Raw genomic sequence first — 10,376 nt, 5'->3', positions numbered from 1 at the left:
TGAAATGGCTAGGCCACCTTCCCCTGCATTTCTTTTCATTAGTTCCCTTGATATTCTGGATCTTTTGTTCTTCCAAATGAATCATGTTATTATTTTTTTAAACTACAAAATAATTTTTTCTAACTCTATAAAATAATTTTTGGTAGTTTGATTGGTGTGGCACTGAATAAATAAATTAGCCTGGGTAGAATTATCATTTGTATTATATTAACTCAGCCTACCCAGGAGCTACTGATGTTTTTCCAATTACTTAGATCTGACTTTATTTGTGTTAAAAGTCTTTTGTAATTGCATTTATATAGTTCCTGGGTTTGATGTTGGGCTTTGTTGGTAATACATAGAAATGCTGATGATTTATGTGGGTTGATTTTATAGCCTGCAATTTGTTAAAGTTCTTTATTATTTCAAGTAGTTTTTTACTTGAGTCTCTAGGATTCTCTTAGTGTATCATCATATCATCTACAAAGGGTGATAGCTTTGTTTCTTCTTTGCCTATTCTATTACCTTTAATTTTTTTTCTTCTTTTATTGCTAAAGTTAACATTTCCAGTATCATATTGAACAACAGTGGTGATTGATAATGAACATCCTTGTTTCACCCCTGATCTTATTGGAAATGCTTCTAGCTTATCCCCATTACACATGATGCTTGCTGAAGCTTTTAGGTAAATGCCATTTATTATTGTAAGGAAGACTCCATTTATTCCTATGCTTTCTAGTGTTTTTAATAGGAAAGGGTGCTGTATATTGTCAAAAGCCTTTTCTGCATCTATTCAGATGATTGTGTGGTTTCTTTTAGTTTTGTTGTTGATATGATCAATTACGCTGATAGTTTTCCTAATAGTGAACCAGCTTTACATTCCTGGTATAAATCCTACCTGGTCATAGTGTATAATTCTGATGATAAGTTGCTGTACTCTATCAGCTAATGTTTTATTTAAAATTTTTATATCTCTATTCATTAGGGAAATTGGTCTATAATTTTCTTTCTCTGTTTTGATTCTTCCCAATTTAGGTATCAGCACCATATTTGTATCATAAAAAGAATTTGGTAAGACTCTTTCTTCACCTATTTTCCCAAATAGTCTATATAGTTTGGGAATTAATTGTTCTTTAAATGTTTGATAGAGTAGCTTGTAAATCCATCTAGCCCTGGAGATTTTTTCCTAAGGAGTTCATCAATGACTGTTCAATTTCTTTTTCTGGGATGCAGTTATTTAAGTATTTTACTTCCTCTTCTGTTAATCTGGGCAATTTATATTTTTGTAAATATTTATCCATTTCACTAAGATTGTCAAATTTATTGGATACATTTGGGTAAAATAGTTCATAATTATTGTTTTAATTTCCTCTTCCTTGGTGGTGGATTCACCCTTTTCATTTTTGATGCTGATAATTTGGTTTTCTCCTTTCTTTTCTTAAAATTAAATTAACCAAAATTTTATCTATTTTATTGGGTTTTTTCTCATAAAATCAGCTCTTAGTTTTATTTATTAGTTCAATAGTTCTCTTAATTTCAGCTTTATTAATTTCTCCTTTGGTTTTCAATATTTCTAATTTGTTATTTAATTGAGGATTTTTAATATGTTCTTATTGATCTCTCTTCTTCTATTTTATTCATGCAAGCAGTAAGAGATATAAAACCTGTTACAAGAACTACTTTCACTACATCCCATAAGTTTAGGTATATTGTCTCATTATTGTCATTCTCTTGAATGAAATTATTGATTGTTTCTATGATTTGTTGGTTTTGGGATTAGGTTAGATTGTGTAGTTTCTAATTAATTTTTAGCCTATCTTTCCATGGCCCTTTATTACATATAATTTTTATTGTATCATGATCTGAAAAGGATGCATTTAATATTTCTGCATTTCTGCATTGGATTGTGAGGTTTTTAGGCCCTAATACATGGTCAATTTTTGTGTATGTGCCATATACTGCCAAGAAAATTGTATATTCCTTTCTATCCCCATTCAATTTTCACCACAGGCTTGTCATACCTAAGTTTTCTAATATTCTATTCCCCTCCTTAACTTATTTCTTGTTTACTTTGTGGTAAGATTTATCTAGTTCAGAGAGGGGGAGGTTCAGGTCCCCCACTAGTATAGCTTTGCTGTCTATTTCTTCCTGTAACTCCCTGAATTTCTCCTCTAAGAATCTGGATGCTTTGTCATTTGGTGCATACATGTTTAGTAATGATATCACTTTAATGTTTAAGGTACCTTTTAGCAGGATGTAGTTTCCTTCCTTATCTCTTTTGATAAGACCTATTTTTGCTTTTGCTTTGTCTGAAGTAAGGATTGCTACCCCTGATTTTTTTTTTTTGCTTCAGCTGAAGGTTAACATATTCTGCTCCAGCCTTTCCCTGTGTGTGTTGCTCTATTTCAAATGTGTTTCCTGTAAACAACATATTGTACTATTATGGTTTTTAATCCATTCTGCTATCTGCTTCCATTTTATGGGAGTATTTATCCCATTCTCATTCTCAGTTATTGTTACTATCTTTGTCTTTCTCTCCATCCTTTCCCCTCCTATTTATGCTTTTCTTTCTCCTTTCTCCTTTTCCCTCCTCACTAGTGTTTTGCTTTTGACCACTTCCTCCCTCAGTTCTGCCTCCCTTTTCTTTGCCCTTTTCCCAAGAATGCCTATAGGGCAAGTTAGATTTCTATAACTAATTATGTTAATCCCTTCTTGAGCCAAATCTGATGACAGTGAGGTTCCAACAATGCTCATCTGCCTCACTTCTTTACCTCTGCTGTAATAGGTTTTTGTGCCTTTTCCTGTAACGTAATTTACCCTTGTCTGCCTCCTCCTTTTCTCTCAGTAAATTTTCTTAGATCAGATTAATCCATTAACTTGGATCCATTTAACTCACTTGATTAGATTTTTTTTTATCCTTACATCAAAGTCAACTTATATCTACCCCTTTTATGTATACCCCTTTAACATGGTGTAATAACAATACAGTTCTCAAGAATTACAAGTGTCATCTTCCTTTGTAGGGATGTAAATAGCTCACACTTATTAACAACATGTTGTATCTTTCTATCCAATTTACTTTTTTATGTCTCTCTTGAGTCTTGTATTTGAAGATCAAATTTTATGTTGAGCTCTGGTCTTTTCATCAGGAAGGTTTGGAAGTCCCCTATTTCATTGAATATCCATCTCCTCCCCTGAAACACCATGCTCGTTTTCACTGAGTAGTTGATCCTGGGTTGTAATCCAAGCTTCTTTGCCTTATGGACCATCATATTCCTTGACCTATGTTCTTTTAATATAGAAGCTGCAAGGTCTTGTGAAATCCTGACTGTGGTGCCATGATATTTAAATTGTTTCTTCCTGGCTCCTTGCAGTGTTTTCTCTTTGGCCTAGTAATTTTGGAATTTGACTACTATATTCCTTGGCATTTTCAATTTTGAATCTCTTTCAGGAGGTGATTGATGGATTCTTTCTATGGCTATTTTCCCCTCTGGTTCTAGGACCTCAGGGAAGTTTCCTTTTTGATTTCCTGAAAGATGTTGTCTAAGCTCTTTTGCTCATCATGTTTCTCAGGTAGACCAGTAATTTTTAAGTTGTTTCTCCTGGATCTATTTCCCAGGTCAGTTGTTTTACCAATGAGGTATTTTACATTTCATCAATTTTTTCTCATATAAATATGGAATGCTTCATGAATTTGCATGTCATCCTTATGCAGGGGCCATACTAATCTCTGTACATTCCAATTTTAGCATATGTCGTGCCAAAGTGAGCACCAGGAGTAGCAATCTTGATCTCACACAAAGCAAAAGCAAAAATATATCTTATTAAAAGAGATAAAGAAAGAAACTACATCCTGATAAAAGACATAATAGACAATGAAGTAATATCATTACTAAACATATATGCACTAAGTAGTATAGCATCCAAATGCTTAGAGGAGAAGTTCAGGGAGTAACAGGAAGAAACATACTGCAAAACTATACTAGAGGGGGACCTCAACCTCCTCCTCTCTGAACTAGATAAATCTAACCACAAAATAAACAAAAAGAAGTTAAAGATGTGAATAGAATTTTAGAAAAGTTAAATATTGTAGACCTCTGGAGAGAAATGAATGGAGATAAAAACATATATATTTTTTTTCTCAGTGGTACATGGCACTTACACAAAAATTGACCATGGACTAGGGTATAAGAACCTCAAAATTTGATGCAGAAAGACAGAAATAATAAATGTATCTTTTTGGGTCATGATTCAATAAAAATTATATGTAATAAAGGGCCATGGAAAGACAGACTAAAAATTAATTGGAAACTAAATAATCTAATCCTAAACAATGAATGGACTAAACAGCAAATCATAGATTTAAGAGAATGACAATAATGAGATAGCATACCAAAACTTGTAGGATGAATTGAAAGCAGTTCTTAGGACAAGTTTTATATCTATAAATGCTTACATGAATAAAATAGAGAAAGTGGAGATCAATGAATTGGGCATGCAAATAAAAAATAATTATAAAAATTACCAATTGAAAATCCCCAATTAAATACCAAATTATAAATACCAAAAAGTAAAGGACTGATTTATAAAATTGAAATTAAGAAAATTATTGAACTAATAAGTAAAACTAAGAGCTGATTTTATGGGGAAAAAAATAAAATTGATGAACTTTTAGTTAATTTAATTTAAAAAATATAAAATTAAATTATCCATATCAAAAATGAAAAGGGTAGATTCACCACTAATGAAGAGTAAATTAAAACAATAATTAGGATTATTTTGCCTAACTGCATGCCAATAAATTTGACAATCTTAGTAAAATGGATGAATATTTACAAAAATATAAATTGCCCAGATTAACAGAAGAAGTAAAATACTTAAATAGCTCCATCTCAGAAAAAGAAATTGAACAAGTGATCAATGAACTCCCTAGAAAAACATGTCCAGGGACAGATGGATTTACAAGCAAATTCTATCAAACGTTCGAAGAACAATTAATTCTAATACCATATAGACTATTCAGGAAAATAGCAGAAGATGGAGTCTTATGATACAAATGTGTTGCTGACACCTAAACTGAGAAGAGTCAAAACAGAGAATGAAAATTATAAAACAATTTCCCTAATGAAGATAGATGCAATAATTTTAAATAAAATGTTAGAAAATAGATAACATCAACTTATCATTAGAATAATACACTATGACCAGGTAGGATTTATACCAGGAATGTAGAGCTGGTTCACTATTAGGAGAACTATCAGCATATTTGATCATATTAACAACAAAACTAACAGAAACTACATGATCAGAACCTCTGAATAGATGCAGAAAAACTTTTTGACAAAATTCATCAAGTATTCCTATTAAAAACACTAGAGAGCATAGGAATAAATGGAGTCTTCCTTAAAATTATAAGCAGCATCTAACTCAAAGTTTCAGCAAGCATCACATGTAATGGGGACAAGCTAGAAGCATTTCCAATAAGATCAAGGGTAAAACAAGGAGGTCCATTATCACCACTATTGCTCAATATGGTACTAGAAATGTTAACTTTAGTAATAAAAGAATAAAAAGAAATTGAAGGTATTAGAGTAGGCAAAGAAGAAATAAAGCTATCACTCTTTTTAGATGATATGATGATATACTTAGAGAATCCTATAGTATCAAGTAAAAACCTACTTCAAATAATAAACAAATTTAGCAACATTGCAGGCTATAAAATAAATCCACATAAATCATCAGCATTTCTATATATTACCAACAAAGCCCAACAGCAAGAGATAGAAAGATAAATTCCATTGAAACTTACTGAAGACATTATAAAACATTTAGGAGTCTACCTGCTGAAACAAACCCAGGAAATATCTGAACACAATTACAAAATACTTTTCACACAAATAAAGTCATATCTAAATAATTGGAAAAAAACATTAATTGCTTCTGGGCAGGCTGAGCTAATATAATACAAATGACAATTCTACGTAAGCTAATTTACTTATTCAGTGCCATATCAATCCAATTAACAAAAAAAAAATTATTTCATAAAGCTAGAAAAAATAACAATGAGATTCATTTGGAAGAACAAAAGGTCCAGAATATCAAGGTAACTAATGAAAAGAAATGCTGGGGAAGGTGGCCTAGCCCTTACAGATCTTAAATTGTATTATAAAGCAGCAATCATCAATACTAGTTGGTACTGGCAAAGAAATAGAGTGGTAGATCGGTGGAATAGGTTAATTATGCAAGACATGATGTTCAATGACTATATTAATCGACTGTTTGATAAACCAAAAGACCCCAGCTTTTGGAATAAGAACTCACATTTTAACAAAAACTGCTGGGAAAATTGGAAAATAGTATGGCAGAAACTAGGTATAAACCAAAATCTCACACCATATACCAAGATAAGGTCAAAATGCATTCAAGATTCAGATATATAGTCTGATGCTAGAAGCAAACTGGGAGATCAAGGAATTTTTTCTTATCAGATTTATGGAGAATAGAAGAATTCATGGTCAAACAGGGGATAGAGAACATTATGAAATGCAAAATGGATAATTTTGATTGCATTAAATTGAAAAGTTTTGGCACAAAGAAAGTCAATGCAACCACGATTTGGAGGGAAGCAGAAAACTGGAAAATAATTTTTCCAACCAGTGTCTCTGATTAGGGCCTCATTTCTAAAATATGTAGAGAACTAAGTCAAATTTAAAAGAATAAAAGCCATTCCTTAATTGTGTAATAGTCATAGGATATGAACAGGCACTTTTCAGATGAAGAAATTAAAGCTATCCACAATCATATGAAAAAAAAATGCTCTCAGTATTGATTAGAGAAATGGAAATCAAAACAACTCTGAGGTACCACATCACACCTATCAGATTGGCCAACATGACAAAACAGGAAAAGGATAAGTGCTGGAGAAGATATGGGAAAATTGGAACACTAATGCATTGTTGACGGAATTGTGAAATGATCCAGCACTTTTGGAAAGTAATTTGGAGCAATGCCTGAAGGGCTAAAAAATGTGCATACCCTTTGACACAGCAATAGCACTTCTAGGGCTATATCCCAAAGAGATCTTAAAAATGGGAAAAGGACTCACATGTACAAAAACATTTTAATAGCTCTTTCTGTGGTGTCAAAGAATTGGAAATTGAAGGGATGCCCATCAATTGGGGCATAGCTGAATAAGTTATGGTATATGAATGTGATGGAATGATATTGTAACATAAGAAATGATGAGCAAGCTTACCTCAGAAAAACCTGGAAAGACTTGTATGGACTAATGCTGAGTGAAGTGAGCGGTACTGAGAAAACTTTGTAAACAGTAACAGCCATGTTATGTGATGACTAACTTATCAGCAATGCAAGGATCTGAGACATCTCCAAAAGTCTCATGATGGAAAATGCTGTCCACATTCAGAGAAAGAACTATGAAGGTTGAATGCAGATTGAAGCATACTATTTTTTTTCCTTTGCTTTGTTTTGTTTATTCCTTATTATTCCTCCTATTGGTTCTAATTCTTCTTTACAACATGACTAATGTGAACATGTGTTTACTAGGAATGCATATATAGAGCATATATCAGATTGTGCACTATCTTGGGGAAAGAGAGGGAGAAAATTTAAAGCTCAAAAGCTTACGAAAGTAATTGTTGAAAACTAAAAATAAATTAATTATTTTTTAAAAATGGTCTGTCAAAATATGTTTATCAATTTGAGATAATAGAATGACCTAAAAATATACCTTGTACATCTTACTGAAGAAAAATGGGAGTTGAATTGATGGTATCTGATAAAATGAAATTCAAATTTTAAAACAAAGAATTTGAAAGACCCTTAAATTTACTATGAATAAAAGGAGAATATAAATATTAAACAGACATATATGTAATGTCATAGTCATTGTATCTATAAAGGAAAATTTTAATGATTAGCAAAAAAGAATTAGCTAAACTACTGAGTAATAGTGGAAAATATTATTACCCCACTAATGAAATATAATAATTTTAAAAGGCAAGTGAAAAAGGAGATATTGAATTAGACTGTAGCATAAAGTATATTTTTCAAAATATATGGAAAAATTTGAATGCTAGTGAAATGGAAATTGGAAATTCCCCTTTAAATTAATAAGATCACTCAAATAAATAGGTTCAGTTCAAATCTCGGTCATGACCGTTCCATATCTCCTGAGTGTTCTTGGCCTAGCATTCCAGGAACTAGCCATTCCTAGGTCACGTTGACATGGAGGGTTGGCTCCTCTCCTTGTGAGACGTGATGTTATTAAAAAACAAAATACCAAGCCTCAGGCGGATGGGAGCGTGGCTAAGGTCAGATGTGTATTGGACAAACCATGAATAGCGCAAGCATCAAAAAGGGCTTCTTGGCCCCAAGCCTTCTTTGTTTAGAACAATATAAAAACACTGCGTCCTGTAAGCCCACTGAGCCTCACCCGCGGGAAGGACGCTTCGCCCGGGAAAATCTTTACACAATTCAAGTTTGTACTGGCTGCAACGGGGCTCCCAGCCGTTGATTGATTTTGGAGGTTCCCTTGAATTGGTGATGTATTCTCTTCCATTACCGACTCTCTTGATCGGTGCTATATTATTGATTGTTCTTATTATTTATGCTTTCTATGCAAATTCAAACTATCTGTGCTTTGCTTCTTCTAAATAAATTATCTATTTCCTATTATTTTCTGGTGCATTGGAGAGTGTCATTTATAGGAGCGAATCCGAACCTCACTAAATCATATTAATACAGCTAGATTTAGTGAATGTGCCCCCAACAGCACATACGTATCCAAAACTATCAAACTATGTCACAGCAACAAAAATTTAAAAATTATATAGAGAAAAATTCATAGAAGGAAATAAAAAGATAACTTTCTGCTTATCTCACTAAATTCATGAAGTTTATTCTCTAAATAATTATCTCTATATATACATATATGTATATGTATGAATTGTATACATACATGAAATATTGGCTTAAACTTTTTTGATACATTTGACATTTTGTGTCTATTGAGGTTTATTAAATCTATGATATTTTAATACTTATCTCTTCCATCTCTCTACCTTTTCTCTCCAAAAGCAACTTCTTTGAACCTCTATTGCAGCTTTTATCAAATGTCTGGCACCATACTTTTTGCACAAGTTTTATGTTTCTTTTTGTTTGTTTGTTTGTTTTGTTTTGTTTTGTTTTGGTGAGGCAATCAAGGTTAAGTGACTTACCCAGGGTCACACAGCTAGTAAGTGTCAAGAAGTTTATGTTTCTTATAGCATTGGCCACTATGATACAAAGGTCATCAAGCTTACACACACATACACAGACACACACATACACACATTCATATGCTCTCAAATCTTCTAGTTTAACTGCCTTGCAAACTAATGTTTGAATGAATAAATAGCACTTAGAGTTTATTGAAGCAATCATGTACTGCTGTCATTTACCATTTCACTAAATGCTATCCCTCTGTCCCCATTTACATATCTATTCTGTTAATGTGGTCCAAATATGGGTATTAAGGCTAGCAACTTTTTTAAGGGATATGTCTCTAAAGAAGACAGATGTTGTTGTTATGGCCTTTTTCTTCTCTGCTTCTTGCAATCCCCATCACTGCATCTACTCATCTGTGTTTTCTGGCACCTGGAGAAAAGTGAGTCTCCTGACTCTCAATTGCATTATTGTCTTAAATCAAAGTTACATCTTTCCCTTATTCTTTATTCTTTTTCAGTTTTTTTTTTCTTCAAATGGGTTACTTTCCCTTCTAATTAGCAAATGAACCACTTTTCTATCAGGTAAAATCTATAGAATTTCCTTTTATTTTGTCAGTGTTTATCATTGCCTTCCTCACAAGGCTAGTTCCTTCACTAATGGTTTTTTAAACTATTTTTTCTCTCCTGTTCTATTCTCTTCCATTTTTTCTTTTTCTTATGTTTTCTTTGTAAATTTCTTTCTTTAAGTTTAAAATGATTATAAGAAAAAAATAGTATCAGTATTAATAAAATGATTGGTGATATATGTAGATATTGATATATACATACACACACATATGTGTATACATGTGTTGTTGTTGTTGTTATTTTGTTTATTTACCCCTTGAATAGTTTACAATAGTTTGATCTCTTGGGAATATCTTCAGAACTTACTGATAAGGCCATTACCATATCTATATTAGCAATAAAGCCAGGCAGCAAGAGACAGAAAGAGAAATTCCATTTGAAGTAATTGTAGACAATATAAAATTTTTGTGAGTCTACCTGTCAAGACATACCCAGCAACTATATGAACACAATTACAAAACACTTTTCACACAAATAAAGTCAGATCTAAACGATTGGGAAACTATCAATTGCTCATGGATAGGCTGAGCTGATATAATAAAA

The 10,376-nt window shown here is 32.3% G+C and overlaps 1 non-coding gene across 1 annotated transcript; it reads right to left on the bottom strand.

The window, feature by feature from the left end:
* Window positions 1-3,649: 3,649 nt before the first annotated feature.
* On the bottom strand, window positions 3,650-3,752 carry LOC144456007 (U6 spliceosomal RNA). Its single transcript, XR_013484919.1, has one exon. It is a non-coding gene; the product is annotated as a U6 spliceosomal RNA (small nuclear RNA).
* Window positions 3,753-10,376: the final 6,624 nt, after the last annotated feature.

The sequence above is a fragment of the Phascolarctos cinereus genome, unplaced genomic scaffold, assembly GCF_003287225.1.
Source record: "Phascolarctos cinereus isolate Bilbo 61053 unplaced genomic scaffold, phaCin_HiC Scaffold_2;HRSCAF=192, whole genome shotgun sequence".
NCBI lineage: Eukaryota > Metazoa > Chordata > Mammalia > Diprotodontia > Phascolarctidae > Phascolarctos > Phascolarctos cinereus.
Note: the sequence above shows the minus strand (reverse complement) of the source record. Positions and strands in the feature narration are given on the sequence as shown.